Here is an 18,647-nt window from a genome sequence, read left to right as displayed (position 1 = left end):
GGATTTATCCACCTTTAACCATTTCAAGACATTCAGCACTTCCTCCTCTGTAATCTGGACATTTTGCAAGATGTCACCATCTATTTCCCTACAGTCTATATCTTCCATATCCTTTTCCACAGTAAATACTGATGCAAAATATTCATTTAGTATCTCCCCCATTTTCTGTGGCTCCACACAAAGGCCGCCTTGCTGATCTTCGAGGGGCCCTATTCTCTCCCTAGTTACCCTTTTGTCCTTAACATATTTGTAAAAACCCTTTGGATTCTCCTTAATTCTATTTGCCATCTCATGTCCCCTTTTTGACCTCCTGATTTCCCTCTTAAGTATACCCACTTCCTTTATACTCTTCTAAGGAGTCACTCGATCTATCCTGTCTATACCTGACATATGCTTCCTTCTTTTTCTTAACCAAACCCTAAATTTCTTTAATCATCCAGCATTCCCTATACCTACCAGCCTTCCCTTTCACCCTGACAGGAATATACTTTCTCTGGAATCTTGTTATCTCATTTCTGAAGGCTTCCCATTTTCCAGCCGTCCCTTTACCTGCAAACATCTGCCTCCAATCAGCTTTCAAAAGTCCTTGCCTAATACCGTCAAAATTGGCCTTTCTCCAATTTAGAACTTCAACTTTTAGATCTGGTCTATGTTTTTCCATCACAATTTTAAAACAAATAGAATTTTGGTCGCTGGCCCCAAAATTGCTCCCCCACTGACACCTCAGTCACCGGCCCTGCCTTATTTCCCAAGTGTAGGTCAAATTTTGCACCTCCTCTAGTAGGTACATCACATACTGAATCAGAAAATTGTTTTGTACGCACTTTAGAAATTCCTCTCCATCTAAACCTTTAACACTATGGCAGTCCCAGTCGATGTTTGGAAAGTTAAAATCCCCTACCATGACTATCACATTATTCTTACAGATAGCTGAGATCTCCTTACAAGTTTGTTTATCAATTTCCCTCTGACTATTAGGGGGTCTGTAATACAAACCCAATAATGTGATCATCACTTTCTTATTTCTCAGTTCCACCCAAATAACTTCCCTGGATGTATTTCCAGGAATATCCTGGAACATTAAGCTGCCAGTCCTGCCCATCCCTGAGCCATGTTTCCATAATTGCTATGATATCCCAGTCCCATGTTCCTAATCATGCCATGAGTACATCTGCCTTCCCTGTTAGGCCCCTTGCATTGAAATAAATGCAGTTTAATTTATTAGTCCTACCTTGTCCCTGCCTGTCCTGACTGTTTGACTCACTTCTATTCTCAACTGTACCAGTCTCAGATTGACCTCTTTCCTCACTATCTTCCTGGGTCCCACCCCCTCACCTTACTAGTTTAAATCCTCCCAAGCAATTCTAGTAAATTTCCCTGCCGGTATATTAGTCCCCTTCCACTTTAGGTGCAATCCGTCCTTCTTGTACAGGTCACTTCTACCTCAAAAGAGATTCCAATGATCCAAAAATGTGAATCCTTCTCCCATACACCAGCTCCTCAGCCATGCATTCATCTGCTCTGTCCTCCTACTCCTGCCCTCACTACCTCGTAGACCTGGGAGTAATCCAGATATTACTACCCTTGAGGACCTCCTTTTTAAATTTCTGCCTAACTTTCTGTAATCTCCCTTCAGAATCTCAACCTTTTCCCTTCCTATATTGTTGGTTCCAATGTGGACAATGACGTCTTGCTGGCCCCTCTCCCCCGTGAGAACATTCTGCCCCCTCTCTGAGACATCCTTGATCCTTGCACCTGGGAAACAACACACCATTCTGCTTTTTCTCTGTTTGTACCTGTGACTACAGAATCCCCTAACACAATTGATCTCTTGGAAGCTGATGTACCCCTCGTTGCATTAGAGCCAGTTGCAATACCAGAAACTTGGCTGTTCGTGCCACGTTCCCTTGAGAATCCATCACCTCCCTACATTGTCCAAAACAGCATACCTGTTTGAAATAGGTATATCTACAAAAGACTCCTGCCCTTGGTGCCGACCTCTCTTACCCTTCCTGGAGTTTACCCATCTATGTGACTGTATCTGAGACTTTCCCCCCTTCCTATAACTGCCATCCATCACATACTGTTGCTGTTGCAACTTCCTCATCGCTTCTATCTGTCTCTCCAATTGATCCACTCGATCTGATAAGATTCACATTTATGGCAGATATAATCCGCAGCAACCCTTAAACTCTCTTTAAACTCCCACACCTGACAAGAAGTACATATCACTGCAAAGCCATTTTTGCTCCTTCACAATCTACAGACCCAGAAAATAATACCGTCTTATTCCTTTATAAAACACTGCACCAGGTTAAATTAAGAGCTATGGCTTATATTTTAAGTTTAATCAAGAGATTTATCTCCAAAAGTCTCAAGAAAGAACCCACTGTACTCACTAATACAGCCTTTCTCTTGGACAGACTTAAAACAACAATTAACTTATCTGATTCTGTGTTGTGAACTTTGCCCAAACTTTGCCCAAACCGGTTCCTCTAAGATTAGTTGTTAATTTTCCCAGACGCACTCCGATGTCCAGCGACACATGAATTTAAAAACAGCAAAGGCAGTAACTCTGCAGGTTCTCTCTCTCTCTCTCCTGCACTGACCTTACTATGTGCTTCCTTTGTCTGCTCTTCCCCCTTTTAAAACTGCTGTTGTTTTGACTTATTTTTCCAAAGTTCCAAAACAATGCAACAGCATATAAAACAGTCATTGCTGCTCCTGGAATTCCAGGAAATCACCTCCAACACCTAAAATACCTCAAAAAAAGGAGCAGCTCTGACAGCCAGAAATGTTTCCTGTCCTCCATCTTGGATTACCCAGAACATTTCAGGTCCAGTGACCACTCTTCAGACCCTTTTGAAGAAGGACCTGAAAGATTAGCTTTGATTTCTCTCCACTGATGCTGTCAGACCTGCTGAGTTTTTCCAGCAATTTCTGTTTTTGTTTCTGGATTTATTTGCCCTGCCTTTCCCTTTCATGGAAATATACCGTGACTTTGTAATATTTTCTCCTTTGAAGACAGTCAGTGCGTGGTTACAGTTTTTACCTGTGAATCTAATGGTGCTCTGAGGGTTACCAGTGATGGGCTGGTAGCAAGTACCCAGTTTGAGTTGCCCTTGAGATTTATCTGTTGCCCCTGTGTGAGCAGCCTCCAGGTCGGCAAGCGGGAGGCTGGAAGTGTGTGGATGGTGATGTAGCCACCAGCAGAATCTTATCACTCTGACTGACGCACTGCACCTTTTATTACCTTTCAAAGGTGGGAGCTGCAACAGTTTCTGTGGAATCAGTCAACCCTAAAACAGCTTGCATTGATTAGCTCTGCAGAATTCCTCGGCAGAGGGATAGCAGTCAAAATATTATCAAAAATGTACATGAAACCCATCCCAATTTGAAATATTCTTTTACGGTTTTGAATCACCAAATGTTCAGGGTATTAAATTAATTGAACAGCATTGATAGGGTTGAAAAGAAATTAATCTACCACTGCCCTCTAGGGATGAAGTGGAGGTATTGCTCATGTTTCCTTGTTAAATATTTATTCCTGCTGCAACCTTGCCAGCACTGCGCTTAAGGTTAGATCCGCATTGATGGGGTGGCCCAGACATCTACAAAAAAATAAGGAATTTATCCAAAAAAATGACCCTTTACAGTTCTATCTTTATTAAGGTGTGAGAGGAAAACATGTCACATTGGGTATTGGGGGCTGGGAAAGTGATGCTGGGAGTCTCCTCCCAATGTTGTCAGACATTGAGGACTGAAGCTTGCTTCACTGTCAATAGGCCCTGCTCTATCAACAGCCTGCACACACAACTGGAGATGAAAGAGATACAGAAGCATTAGGTAAATGGGAAAAGCTGTGGTAAATGGATTACAAAAGAATCAGTGATTTATTAATTGTTAAGCTTAAAGTCTGAGATTGTGATTCTCCTAAATCTGAGGGCTGGCCCTGAGACAGCTTGTCAGATCATGAGCCAATCAGCTTGATAAGGGCTATCCCACAAACCTCAGGGCCTGTTGCCAGTAGCTGCTGGCCAATCAGAGACTCCACATAAGCCTCCTTTCACCAAACTTCATCTAGTCCCATTGACATGGATTTCTGTTCCTTCAGGTACTGAGTGAGCTTGGTGGAAGCCACATTCTCTTCCATATTTCTTTGCCTTGTTCAAGATACATCTCTCATACTTTGCCTTCTCCAGCTCACCCTGTGCCCTCCCGATTCCTCAGTTGCAATGACAAATGTTTTTGCTTCTGCCAAATTTCTGTCGGATTCACAAAATAATATCCACATTCTTGCTGTGAAGCCCATGTCTTTTTATTTTGTATTTTTGATTGCAGAATAAAATGAGAATAAAACTGTTTCAGGAACCAAAGATTATTGAAGGGTTACTGCACATTTTTGAAAGCAGCTAACATGGCACTCATTGTAAGCACTGTTTACACAGCTGCTGGTTCAAGCTGTGGCAGGAGAAGGTGCAAACACACCAGAGTAAAGTGTATGTACACATAAAAATTCAGCCTACAACAAGTACAGGAGAATCTCGATTATCTGAATACCAATTATCCGAAAATCAGATTATCCGAAGGAGATCTTGAGTTCCCGATAGAAACATTACATCAAAGACGTGTTTCCAACAGTCATCGCGTCTTTTGTTGACAGTGATTAAACAGGCACTGTCTCCAAATGGCTGACCTCCCGCCCTCTCTCTCTCCCCACATTTTCCCTGGAGAGGTGTACCCTAAACCCCCTTCCCCATGTAATCTCTCCAACATTGTCCTGTGCAGGGCAAACGTGGAACCTGTCAAAACTTTGCAGTAAAAAGTTGTGTGTGTGGCTGTGGCTGTGTGTACATGCTATTTGGAGACTTACCCCACAGAGGCAGCAGCCATCTTATTATTGGTGTGCAGTCCAGAGGCCCCGGAGACAGTGGGGGCGTGGGGGTGGCGGGGAGCTGTGTTTGGGGGGGGGGGAGGTGTGTGTGTATCACGCACTTTGTGCTAGGGGTTGGGGGTGGGGTTGGACCGGGTTGGGGCGGGAGGTGGGGACAGGTTTGGACCGAGTTGGGGGTGGGGGGGGGCAGGTTTGGACCAGATTGGGGGCGGGAGGTGGGGGTGGGTTTGGACCGAGGTGGGGGCAGTGTTGGGGGCGGGGGCTCATGTGCTGTGTGCTGCTGCAATCTCTTGAATGGGGAGCAGACTTTAAAACTCCGAGCGCCAAAGGAAGGGCATTTAATCAATTTTCTGAATAATCGATTATCCAAATGAAATAATGCCCACTCATCTCATTTGGATAATCGAGGTTCCCCTAAAATTGATTGGTCTGTGGATTAGTAACCAATTACCAATGACAAAGGCCTTCTGCCTGACAACAACAATGTGACTAGCTCCCAGGCAGCTGAACAGCTTGGGACTGTGAAGAGGTCACGGAGAAGCTCCACTAGCTCTAGTGTGCTTTCTGTTCTCTGCACTAAAGATCACTTTAAACTTGAAGAAAAACAGTTTATTGGTCTTTCAGCAGTTTGTGTAAGCTGTACTTTTAATTAAGGAGTCAAAAATTTCTAATAGTATGATCCAGTCACCCTGTGCCTCCTGTAAACCAGTGAAAGCATCCGGAGAAGGAAGATTGAGAAAAAGTGTTCTGATCAACACATGAATCATCTTAGCCACCATGTGACCAGGTACCACTGAACTGCCTTGCCCTCTGCCCCTAACACCCATGATTTTTCCCCGGTCTATGTATTTGTAAGGGATTAGAGTTTTAATAGCAGAGTTATTTGTTGACAGTTCATGATTACTTGCCTTTATTGGTTAGTGCATTGAGTATAGGAATTGGGAGATTATGTTGTGGCTTTACAGGAAATTGGTTAGGCCATTGTTGAAATATTGTGTGCAATTCCCTCTCCTTACTATAGGAAGGATGTGGTGAAATTTGAAAGAGTTCAGAAAAGATTTACAAGCATGTTGCCAGGGTTAGAGGGTTTGAGCTATAGGGAGAGGCTGAGGGGGCTGTTTTCTCTGGAGTTTCAGACGCTGAGGGATGATCTTATAGAGGTTTATAAAATCACGAGGAACATGGATAGAGCAAATCGACAAGGGATTTTCTCCAGAGTGGGGGAGTCCAGAACTAGAGGGCAGAGGATTAGGGTGAGAGGGGAAAGATTTAAAAGGGACCTAAGGGGTCATTTTTTCACGCAGAGGGTGGTGTGTGTATGGAATGAGTTGCCAGAGGGAGTGATGGAGGCTGGTACAATTACAACATTTCGCAGGCATCTGGATGGCTAAATGAATTGGAAAGGTTTATAGGGATAAGGGCCAAATGGGACTCGATTAATTTAGGATATCTGGTCGGCATAGGTGGGTTGGACCAAAGAGTCTATTTCCATGTTGTACAGCTATATGACACTATCATTATTTACAGTTAGAGTTTGTATGGTTTTTTTAGAATGGCAACTTGTAGCTAGTGGAGTGCCACAAGGTTAATGTTGTGCTACAATTATTTACACTATATATCAATGACTTGGATAATGGAAATGAATGTACTATTGCGAAGTTTACCGACAACACAATAAAATAAATGGAAGACAAATGGTGAGGATGACACAAAGAGTCTACAGACGGTTATGGATAGATTAAGAGACTTGGCAGAAACCCCTGGCAGATGGAGAATAATGTGTGAAAACTTTGGCAGCAAGAGCAGAGGAGTGGAATATTATTTAATTGGAGAGAGGCTTCAGAAAACTGCAGCCTCAAGGGGATTTGGGGTCTCATGCAGAAATCACAAAATAAAGTTCAGTGAATAATGGACTGTTGGCCTTTACTTCAGAGGGAATAGGTTATAAAAGTAGTGAGGTTCTGCTAAAATTGTGCAAGACACTGGTCAGACTGTGATAGTTGATCTTCTGATCTGAAAAAAGAAATACTGGTAATGGAGGCACTCCAGAGAAGGTTCACAATGTTTATTCAAGGTGTGGAAGGATTTTCTTATTCGGTGAGGTTGTGTAGATTGGGCTTGGGGGTTCAAAGAATGAGAGCTACCATATTGGAGTGTATTGGGTTCTTAGGGACTTTGCAGGATAGACTGGGGGAGGATTTTCCCCTTGTAGGAGAGACAATGAGCAGAGAGCAACATCTCAGTGTAAAGACTTGTCCATTCAAGACTGAGTTGAGGGGAACATACTTTTTTTCTCAGAAGGTAGTGGATCTGTGGAATTCTTTACCCTAGAGAGGTGGAGAGGTTGGGTCATTAAAGTATATTTAAGGCTAAGATAGACAAGCTTTTAACTGGCAGGGGAAATATGTATAAAGGGGATAAAGTAGAAAAAAGTGGATTGATGATTATCCAAACAGGTCTGATTTCATTGAATGGCAGAGCAGATCTGATGGACCAAATGGCCTTCACTGGTTCTGATATCATATGGTCTTAATATAGAGTCATAGAGTCATAGAGATGCACAACAAGGAAACAGACTCTTTGGTCCAACCCGTCCATGCCGACCAGATATCCCAACCCAATCTAGTCCCACCTGCCAGTACCTGGCCCATATCCCTCAGTTATATCCATCAGGTATAGGAAGGATATTATAATGTGGAGAGGGTTCAGAAGAGATTTAACAGGACGTTGTCGGGTGTGGAGGTTTGAGTTAAAAGGAGAGGCTGCATAGGCTTGGAGTTTTTTCACTGGAGCATTGGAGGTTGAGAGGTGACCTTATGGAGTTTATAAAATAATGAGGAGCATGGCTAGAGTTAATGGTAGTTATCGTTTCCCCAGGATAGGGGCTTTCACGGCCATGTGGTACATGTTTAAGTTGAGTGGAGTGAGATTTTAAAAAGACAGGGAGGCAAATTGTTTACACGGAGAGTGGCTCGTGTGTTGAATGAACTTCCTGAGAAAGTGGTGGATGTGGGCACAATTACAATGTTAAAAAGACATTTGGATAAATTCATAATTAGGAATGGTTTGGAGGGATATGGGCCAGGAACAGGCAGGTGGGACTAGTTTAGTATGGGATCACAATCAGTATGGATTAGTTGGACCGAAGGGTCTGTTTCCATGTGGTATGATTCTATGACTCTATGATCTAATACTGGGAAGATGGTATATCCTCCTCGTGCCACATTCACACCCTCAGAAACGGTTATTTGTTCCCCAAACAATAAAATCCCTTCTCACATTGATTTCCCACTCTTTCCATTCTTCCCCTGAGCTACTTACAGTATCTCAGCCTTACTCTTGCTGTAAAATGTAGATTTGGCAGTAACATTTCCGATTATAATGTTACTGCGTGAGAAAGCAGCTGGATGGTAATATTAGTAAAATGCTTCTATCTGAAATGCACACAAACCAGTGTTGTGTTACGTTTGATTATTTCTTTTAACTGTGGATATTTCTGGGTTTGTTTAAGGAAGTGCTGCTATCTCATGAACCTGTAATTCAGTTGCTGAACCAACAAACATGTACAACCACACCAAACAACTGCCTATTCATTAAAACTGAAAGCTACGTGAGTAATTGCTGCAAATTTCCCACAGGGAATTGAGAACGGCTGGAGTTTTTCTCTTGCACTTGGTTGGCTCCTCTTCAGCTTCACATACAAACTGCAATTATTACCCACAAACCAGTGACCACCAACCCCCCCCCCCCCCCCCACCATCTCCCCACCCCCAGCAGCAAGTTGTAATAATTGTCATCAGTAACCACGGAATAGGAGCCAAGTCTCATTAATTATACAGAAGGAAGCAACTCGTTTGGCACAAGTGATAATGAACAACAACATTCTTTCATCCACAAAATTATGTTGTGTTGAAAATTACTCGACAATGCTTGCATTGTAATGTAGCTTCACAGCACTGCTCTGTGTGATGCTCAGTAAATGGTTGGAAGACAGCTCTTAGTCCGTAAAGTATTCACTGTGCCCTGCCTTGCATCTCTTAGACCCAGCACAGTACGGGCTAAGTTATAATGGCACTGGAGTAGAGTTTCTACTTTGAGGGACATTGCACCCAAAAAAATGCATTTGAAGTTGGTCTTTGGGGTACAGTTCAAATTTCCACTGAAGTTAATTTGCAGCCATAGGAAGGGATGGAGTATACAAACACAGGAAAAAAATTAGCAAGGAATAGGGGGAAAATGAGAAATAATGGTTAGAAGCCAAATTAATGGCTCTTTACATATAGCATTTGGAATAAAATTGATGAATTAATGGCACAGAGAGTTGTTAAGGGGTAAGATTTTCTAACCAGTCCGGAGATTTCATAACAAGTGTTTCAGAGCTGGGAACAAAATATTCAGGGGATATATGCCTTTTTCAAAAGGACAGGCAGGAAGAGAAGGGTGGTGAGGCAGCATAATTGATTAGCGATGGAATAAGTATTATAGCAAGAAATGATCTTCAACGTACAGTCCAGATGGTGGAGATCCGAAATAACAACACAAAAGTGATAGAGTCCAGAGAGTGGTGCTGGAAAAGCACAGCAGCTGAGGCAGCATCTGAGGAGCAGGAAAATCGACATTTCGGGCAAGAGCCCTTCATCCTGCTGTGCTTTTCCAGCACCACACTCTCGACTCTGATGGCCAGCATCTGCAATCCTTACCTTCTCCAACACAAAGGAGACGCCCGTGTGTGTAGTCTATAGGACCCCTAACAGCAGCTGGTCTGTAGGAAAGAGAATAAATCAGCAGATGATAGGGGCATGTAAAAAGGCAGTATATTAGTCATGAGTGACTTTAATCTTCATGTTGATTGGGGGCAGACTTGATGGGCTGATTGGCCTACTTCTGATTTGGTTTTGTGTTCCTTTTGTACTCCCACCGCTCCCCCCCCCCCCCACCATCCTCGCCCAGTGTGCTCAGAGGTACAGTCATCACAAACCAACCAGAGCTGCCCAGCCACAGCTCGGCCCACCAGCCAATCCAATTCTTTGAAGCAGGTTTATGTCCCCCACCCCCTGCCCCTCTCAGTGTTAGTTCTATCCCCCAATAACAATGACTATAATTCTAAACCAGGCTGACTAGTCAATTCGAAAAAGTTCCCAGGGATGACCAGAGTTCCCACGGAGGGTGAACTATGTCGCAATCTGGCCTACCATTCCGGAGTCCACCTCGTTTCCAAAGCTGATTCCATGAAGGACAATGTTAACCAGTTACCCATGAGGAAAATGACCACTGTGTATCTCGACAGCCACTGAAGTAAAGGAGCCCCTCTTAAATGACAGCACAGGGAGTGATTAGGCTTCAGCTGTAGCAATGAATTAGTCCAATAGTTGCTCCTTGGGGAGACAATGGCATGGTGGTAACTTCACTGGACATTAATGTTCTAATGCTGTGGGGAGATGGGTTTGAATCCCACCATGGCGAATGGTGAAAAATTAACTCAGTTCAAGTCTAGCCAAATGGTGACAATATCACCATGTGGTGAAAGTGAGGACTGCAGATGCTGGAGGGTCAGAGTCGGAAAATGTGGTGTTGGAAAAGCACAGCAGGTCAGGCAGCTTTCGGGGAGCAGGAGAGTCAACGTTTCGGGCATAAGCCCTTCATCAGGAATGTGGGCAGGGAAGGGAGCTGAGAGATAAATAGGAGGGTGGGGGTGGGGCTGGGGGAAGGTAACTGAAGTTGATGGGTGGATGGAAGTGGAGGCTGATGGTGATAGGGTTAATGGGGAGGGTGGAGTGAATAGGTGGGAAGGAAGATGGACAGGTGGGACAGGTCATGGGGATGGTGCCACGTTTGAGCGTCAGATCTGGGATGAGGTATCAACATCAACTTCACTAGTTTCCAAATTGATTCCTCCCCCCACTCCACCTCATGATCTGCTGTTCCAATGCCACACGTTTTGACCACATAACCATTGTCAATTGCTGTAAAAATCCACAGTTTCACAAATGTCCCTCTGGAGAAGGGAAATCTACTGCCATTACTTGGTCTGGCTTTATGTGACTCCAGACCTATGGTAACTGTAGCTGACCCTTAACTATGCTCTGGGCAAATTCAGGTCAGGTCGGGCAATAAGTGCCAGCTCCATCAGTGACACCCACATGCCGTGAATGAATAAATAAAAGATAATAGGTGAAAAAATACAGAAAGCGTTGTGAAGCAATATACTATAGTTACTGGGGGGATTTGAACTGTTCATGCAGTTAATGATCTGATGTAAGCAGCAAGTGAGACAAGCATGAGTTAGACAGTGGTAGACTAAATGATTGCTTTTTTATTCAATACATGAGGGAGAGTTACTAAAGAGCACAACTTGTTTGATTTAATACTTAGTCATCCAGAGATGATTGGCCTTATTCCCTGATGAAGCACTCAGGGAATAGTGATGCATGAATCCTCCTGAATTGGAAAGATAGGACTCTTGAGATTGAAAAGATACAACCAGTGAAGAATTTCAATTTTTAAATCACCTCATTGCACTTTACGAATCTATTCCAGTTGATGCCAAATCTTCCCATAACATCCTGCTGCAGCTCAGCTCTTGATCAAAACCGACACCAGCAAGTTAGCAAACTGTTTGTTGAAGAAATCCATTCTCTTAAAGCCAGTTTGACATATTGGCAGAGCTTATGATTTTTCTTTCTACATTTGACTTGCCAGACAGAATCTCATGCATGTTAACTTGTGTTTTATTCACAAAAATAAACCATACAGCCTTAGGGCATAAGTGATGCTGACAAAGCCATATTTAATCCCCCTTTCTCAGATGCTTAGAAAGGCTGGTGACCTTTTCATCACATGCCTGTATTCTGTATAGTGAAAACACTCTTACCATCTGGGAAATTCAGGGAAACCAAGCCAGCAACAAGGGAGGAGTGACGCGTACAAATCTGAACGCTTTGAGATGTAGAGAGGACCTTGGCTGTGATAGTGTTGCCATGTCCTTCTCAGTGGTAACGTTTGCAAAGGATGGAATTGGCCTCATTATGACCTTGGTGAATTGCTGCATGGCATCCTGAGCTGGTACACACTGAGTTGGTGAAGGTGGTTATTAGGTACAGCGCCAGTGCATTGGTTAAGCATATTGTTCTGTTCTGGATAGTGTTGAGCAGCTAAATGTTTGTTGCACTTGCACAGGTTCGGTTGAGCATTAAGTACCTGAGGGTCAGTTAGTTCATCTTCTGATGCAGAGTAATGCTGACATTGTGGGTTCAATTCTCTTATTAACGGAGGTTACAATGCAGGACCCTCTCCTCTCCCCTCAAGTTAAACCATGGCCAATTGCCTTTCTGAGATGAGAGGGCAGCCCTGTGGTCCACTAGGATTATGGTGGCATGACCTTTATTCCATCACTTCCCTGACTACCATATTGATGGCTTTGGGGTCAGCAGCGGAGTCACCTTTCACAAAGTATCCAGACTTTCCTCTGTTTGGACAGCCATAGTGTTGAGGTAGTACATCAAGTTCAATTACTGGTCAGTGATGAGAGCTGGAATGTTGATGGGGAGTACTCATTACTGTTTGTAATTAAGAATAATGAGCGGCTTCCTTTTGTTTAGGTGACACAGATACAGCCTCACCACCTAACAGCCCAGATCTGGATACTATCCAGATTCTGCAGGAGGCTGATATGGGCTGAAGGGAGAACATGTCAACACAGCATCAACAAATAATACCACTTCTGCGAGTGTTGTTGGAGCTGCACACGTCCAGGCACATGGGGAGTATTCCAACATACTCCTGACTTGTAGATGATAGAGTCACTCCCTGCAGCATTCCTAGCCTCCTACCTGCTTTTGTAGTATCATTGAATCCATACAGTGAGGAAGGAGGCCATTCAGCCCATCACATCTACACCAACACTCCAAATAGCATCCCACTCAAGCCCTGTATCCCTGCAATTACCATGGCGAATCCTGCTAACCTACACATCCCTGGACATTATAGGCAACTTAGCATGGCCAATCACCTAACCTGCATTTCTTTGGACTGTGGGAGGAGACCGGAGTGCCCAGCACCAGGTTGTTGATGAAGCAGCTGAAGATGGCTAGTCTGAGGACCCTATCTTGAGGAACTCCTGCAGACGCATCCTGGAACAGCAATGACTGACCTCCAACCCCCGCAACCATCTTCCAATCTACCAGGTGTGACTCCAACCAATGGAGAGTCTCCCTGATTCCCGATGATCTAGTTTTGCTCAGGCTCCATGATAACCAGTCAACTGCTGCCTTGATGCCACAGGCAGTGACTCTCACCTCATCTTATCAAATGCCTTATGGAAATACACTACATCTACAGGGTATCCTTTATCTACTTTACTTGTTACATTTACATTCCTGTGAAGCTGTGTGGCTGTGCAGCCGCTGGGAAACTCCGCACACATTGATTGGTGTGTCAACGTAGGCCTTCCGTTCCCAGAAGCCACCTTGTATGTCCATGCAGCAGCAAGAAAGCGGGAAGCAGGAAGGTTATTTATATTCTCGAAATGGTGGAATAAATCTGTCAAACTCAATTTCCCTTTCGTATCCCATGCTGAGTTTGTCTGATGATACTGTGATTTTCTAAGTGTGTCACTAAGACTTCATCAAAATTAGCTTCCAGCATTTTTCCAATGACTGATGTCATGGTAACAGGGCCTGTTGTTCTTTGATTTTGCTTTCATCTCCTTTCCTGAGTAGTGGTGCTGTATTTGATAGCTTCCAATCCACTGGGAACATGATAGAATCTGTAAAAACTTGGGAAAAAAACATGAACAATACATTTCCTATCTCAGTCGCTCCATCTTTTTACAGCAGGAATATCCAGACATCTTTAACAGCAGCAAATAGACCAAGCACATGGAACAGACACACAATAGTATTTGGCTAAACATTTACAACTGCAAAAAATTCAGACTTGCAGATCGTTACCCCTGTTTTCCAGTCAATTTATTTGAATCATTCAAAGAGATGTTTTGGTGCTATTTTCTCTAAATGTAATACCAGAGGGAAGCCCCTTGAATCCAATTTGCATCCATTGACAGAATGATTAACACATCCTGATGTGATTTATAATTGATGAAGCACTGGAGGCAGAACGAGTACATCTTGGTTCAGGAAGATTCCATTTAGCAGGAAGAAATATCAGCTGAAGGTGTTCAAAGCAAAGCACTTACCTGGATAGAGCAACCCGGATGATGTGTGAGAAAGCCCTTACTAATCACATTGCCATCCGTTTGTGCATCTCTGAAATATTAGTAGTCTTTCAGGGAAGAGAATCATTCAAATATGTTATAGATTCAATTTATGCAATAAATAATTTGTGCACTTTATGCAAAAAAGGCTTATGCTCAATTTTATTCTTCTGTTTCCTGCGCTGAAGAGGAATTCGGCAGCAAAATCCCATCAGTCTGTATGTCAGCATTACCTCACTTACACTGCCAGTAAGAATTTGCTGATGTTCTACTTTGTCTCTGCTGCATCCTATTGGATTTGATGTGCACAGAGCAGGGGAGTTTTGTGTTGTGAATTGCCAGGCTTATTCTGTGACTGGGTGGTTCGGATGTTACTGATCCACCTAATTTTCTGCTCATTCGTTAAAGGACATTGCAGCATAGGAACAGACCCTTCAGCCCATCAAGACAGTGCCAACACATGATGCCTTTCTCAACAAAAATCCTTCCACCTCCACATGGTCCATATCCCCCATTCCCTGCCAATTCATGTATCTTAATTAGAGACAAAAAAACTGCAGATGCTGGAATCCAAAGTAGACAGGCAGGTGGCTGAAAGAACACAGCAGGCCAAGCAGCAAGCCAGGCAGGTGGAGAAGTCAACATTTTGGGTATAACCCTTCTTCAGGACTGGAGCTGAAGTTAGGGGGAGCTGCAGATAAAAGGTTTGGGGTAGGGGGAGGAGGGTTTGGTGGGCAGAATGGTGAGGTAGTAATAGGAGAACACAGGAGGAGGGTACGGCCTGGTTGGTCGATGGGAACGGCCAGGTTGGTCGATGGGAAGGATGAATCTAGTTGGTAGCTGGAAGGAGGGGTTGGTCAGAGGGATGGAAGGGAGGGAGCGGGGCTGGAAAGGGAGGCTAGGGTTGGGTGGGAAGGTTATTTGAAATTGGAGAACTCAATGTTGAGTCCTCTAGGCTTTAGGGTGTCCAGGTGGAAGATGAGGTGTTGCTCCTCCAATTTGCAGTCTGATTTGCTGAAGCAATGGAAGAGGCTGAAGATGGACATGTCAGAAAGGGATTGGGAAGGGGAATTGAAATGGGTAGTGATCGGGAGGTCAGGTTGCCCTTACAGGCCCAGCTGAGATGTTTGGTGAAATGTTCTCTTAATTTACATTTGGTCCCATGATGTAAAGAAGACTACATCAGGACCACCGGAGGAGAGGCAGGTGAAGCTCTGTTTCTTCATGTATCTGTCAAGGTGCCTCTTAAAGGCGGCCACTGTGTCCACCTCCATCACCTTCTCTGGCAGTGTACTCCAGGTACTTACCACATGCTGTGGTAGGTATGCCTCTCAAATCTCCTTTAATCATGATCCCTTTTACTTTAAATCATGTCCCTTGTACTTTATGTGTCTAACCTGAGGTAAAAGGCTCCGGCTATCCATGCCCCTCATGATTTTGTAAACTTCTATCAAGTCACCCCCCACCCCCAACCCCACCCCCCCACCCCCAGCCTTTGATGTTCAGGTGAAAACAAACCAAGTTTGATCAATTTCTCCTCATAGCTGCAGTTGCTGGACAACAGGCCTGGGCTACCTGTGATGCCATTGTCCAACCTTTGGAATCAGCCATAGGGAGTGGTTGATGTGACTGAAACTGATATAGAATTATAGAGTCATAGAGATGTACAGCACGGAAACTGACCCTTTGGTCCAACTTGTCCATGCCGACCAGATATCTCCCAACCCAATCTAGTCCCACCTGCCAGCAGCTGGCCCATATCCTCCAAATCTTTCCTATTCATATACCCATCCAAATGCCTCTTAAATGTTGCCATTGTACCAGCCTCCACCACATCCTCTTGCAGCTCATTCCATACACGTACCACCCTCTGCTTGAAAAAGTTGCCCCTTAGGTCTCTTTTGTATCTTTCCCCTCTCACCCTAAACTTATGCCCTCTAGTTCTGGACTCCCCCACCCCAGGGAAAAGACTTTGTCTATTTATCCTATGCATTCCCCTCATGATTTTATAAACTTCGAAAAGGTCACCCCTCAGTCTCCAGGGAAAAACAGCACCAGCCTGTTCAGCCTCTCCCTATAGCTCAGATCCTCCAACCCTGGCAACCTCCGTGTAAATCTTTTCTGAACCCTTTCAAGCTTCACAACATATTTCCGATAGGAAGGAGACCAGGATTGTATGCAATATTCCAGTGGAGCTCAAGAAAACAACGAGGGGACTTCAAAGGGAAGGCACCTTGAAGTTCACTCAGATCCTTTAGGGGAGGAAATCTGTCATCCTCACCCTCTCTGGCCCATTTGTGACTCCAGGCACATGGTTGACTCTTAACTGAAATGGCCCAGCGAGCCATGAAATCTAAGGGCACTCAGGAATGGGCAACAGCTTCTGGCCTTGTTGCCAATGCCCACATTCCAGGAAAGAATAAAGTTCAACAGAAAAAAGGTCAGTGCCACATGCTGGATTATGTTTTACGAATTCACTTTGAAAAATTGTGATCTGTGAAGAGGACAGTGTGGAACTGTGAAAGGGCATTGATTGACAAGTTGATGCAGCGGGTGGTTCTGACCAGGGAGCCCCGATGCAGAGAGGTATCAGGTGGTGCACTTTGTTCAGAAGGACACTGAAAGACAATATAAAATGGAAGCTATCATTCTGCATGGGGTGCAGGAGCAGAGGGATCTTGGTGTTTCTGTGCACAGATCACTGAAGGTGGCAGGACAGGTGGGGACAGCAGTGAATACAGCACACAGTGTCCTGGGCTTTGTTAGCAGAGACCGAGGAAGAGTGTGAATACATCGAAGACAGAAACAATCTACAGGAATGGTTCAGGATGAGGAACTTCAGTTACAAGGATAGATTAAAGATTCTTCTCCTTAAGAGAAGAAAGTTGAGAGGAGATCTAAGAGAAGTTTTCAAAATCATGATTTTAATCTCTAACCCAGGCAGTGGGATGGTGCATGGGAGAAGTTCTAATTTAGGACAAGCTCCTGATCCCAAAATTACTTCCTTTCCAGTTTAACATTTTTACTGTTCCCTTCAACTTTTGCACTACAAAATCTTTTGCTATTTAACCTGTCCTGCCTTCCACCTTGCCATGTCCCCCTTTGACTTTCCTCTCTAATTCTCCCTTTCACTTGCTCGAAACCTTGTTACAGTTCTGTTTCTCCTCACTTCTGCAGCAAAGCCATAGATCTGAAACGTTGACTGTTCAGAGCATTGAGTTCAGGAGCAGCAGCATCATGTTATGTCTGTACAAGACAATAGTAAGGCCACAGCATGAAATTCGGGGATTGTCCTGCTAGGGAAAGGATGTTGTTCAACTGGAAAGGATGCAGAATGGATTTATGGGATTGGAAGGTTTGAGTTATTAGGAGAGGCTGGGTTGGCTGTGAACGTTTTCCCTGAAGCGTAGGGGGCTGAGGGGTGACCTTTTCAAGGTTTATAAGATCATGAGGGGCATGGATAGGGTGAATATCCAAGGTCTTTGTCTCAGGGTAGGTGAGTCCAGAACTAGAGGGCATAGGTTTAAGGTGAGAAGGGCAAGATTTAAAAGGGACCATGAGGGGTAACCTTTTCACACAGAGGGTGATGCGCATATGGAATGAGCTGCCAGAGGAAGTGGTGGCAGCAGCAAGTACAATTGCAACGTTCAAAAGATATTTATACAGATACATGAATAGGAAAGGTTTAAAGGAATATAAACCAAATGCAGGCAAATGGGACGAGTTCAGTTGAGGAATAGTTGGACCGAATGCTGGATGACACTATCACTCTGTAACCGGTTTTCTCTCTCCACTGATGCCACCTGACCTGCTGAGCATCTCCTGTTGTTTAAATCATTATTTTGCCACTAAAGGACAGCAGGCATCAAATTAGCATTCCAAAGGTCACGAGCCAATAATATCCTCTGTATAGCTATCACGTGAATGTCAAGGACAGATGTTGCCCAGATACTGTGGGTTGTTTTCTAGGAACCTTGCACATACCCAGAGGAGCACTGTGGGGGTGGCAGACAAGGTGAGTATTTCTGTTCACAAAAAAACCAGAGTGCTCCGAGGGAGCTTTGATGGCAATGTCTGTGTGTGTCTGTATGTGTATGTGTCTCTGTCTGTATGTCTATTTGTCCGTGTGTGTGTCTCTGTCTCTGTGTATCTGTCTATGTGTGTCTCTGTCTCTGTGAGTCTATCTGTCTGTGTGTGTGTCTGTCTGTCTGCCTGTGTCTCTGTATGTCTATCTGTGTGTATGTCTGTGTGAGTCTGTGTCTGTCTGTCTGTCTGTATATCTGTGTGTGTCTGTCCACCTGTGTCTCTGTCTCTGTATGTCTATCTGTGTGTGTGTATCTGTCTGTCTGTCTGTTTGTGTGTGTCTGTCCGTGTGTGTGTGTCTGTCTCTATGTGTCTATCTGTGTGTGTGTGTCTGTATGTCTGTTTGTGTGTGTGTCTGTCTGTATGTCTGTCTGTGTGTGTCTGTCTGTGTGTGTGTCTCTATCTGTGTGTATATCTGTATTTGTATGTCTGTGTGAGTCTGTGTGTGTATGTGTGTCT

Source organism: Hemiscyllium ocellatum, chromosome 3 (genome assembly GCF_020745735.1).
Source record: "Hemiscyllium ocellatum isolate sHemOce1 chromosome 3, sHemOce1.pat.X.cur, whole genome shotgun sequence".
Classification (NCBI taxonomy): Eukaryota; Metazoa; Chordata; class Chondrichthyes; order Orectolobiformes; family Hemiscylliidae; genus Hemiscyllium; species Hemiscyllium ocellatum.
The sequence above is the reverse complement of the archived record's forward strand: the minus strand, read 5'-3'. Positions refer to the sequence as shown.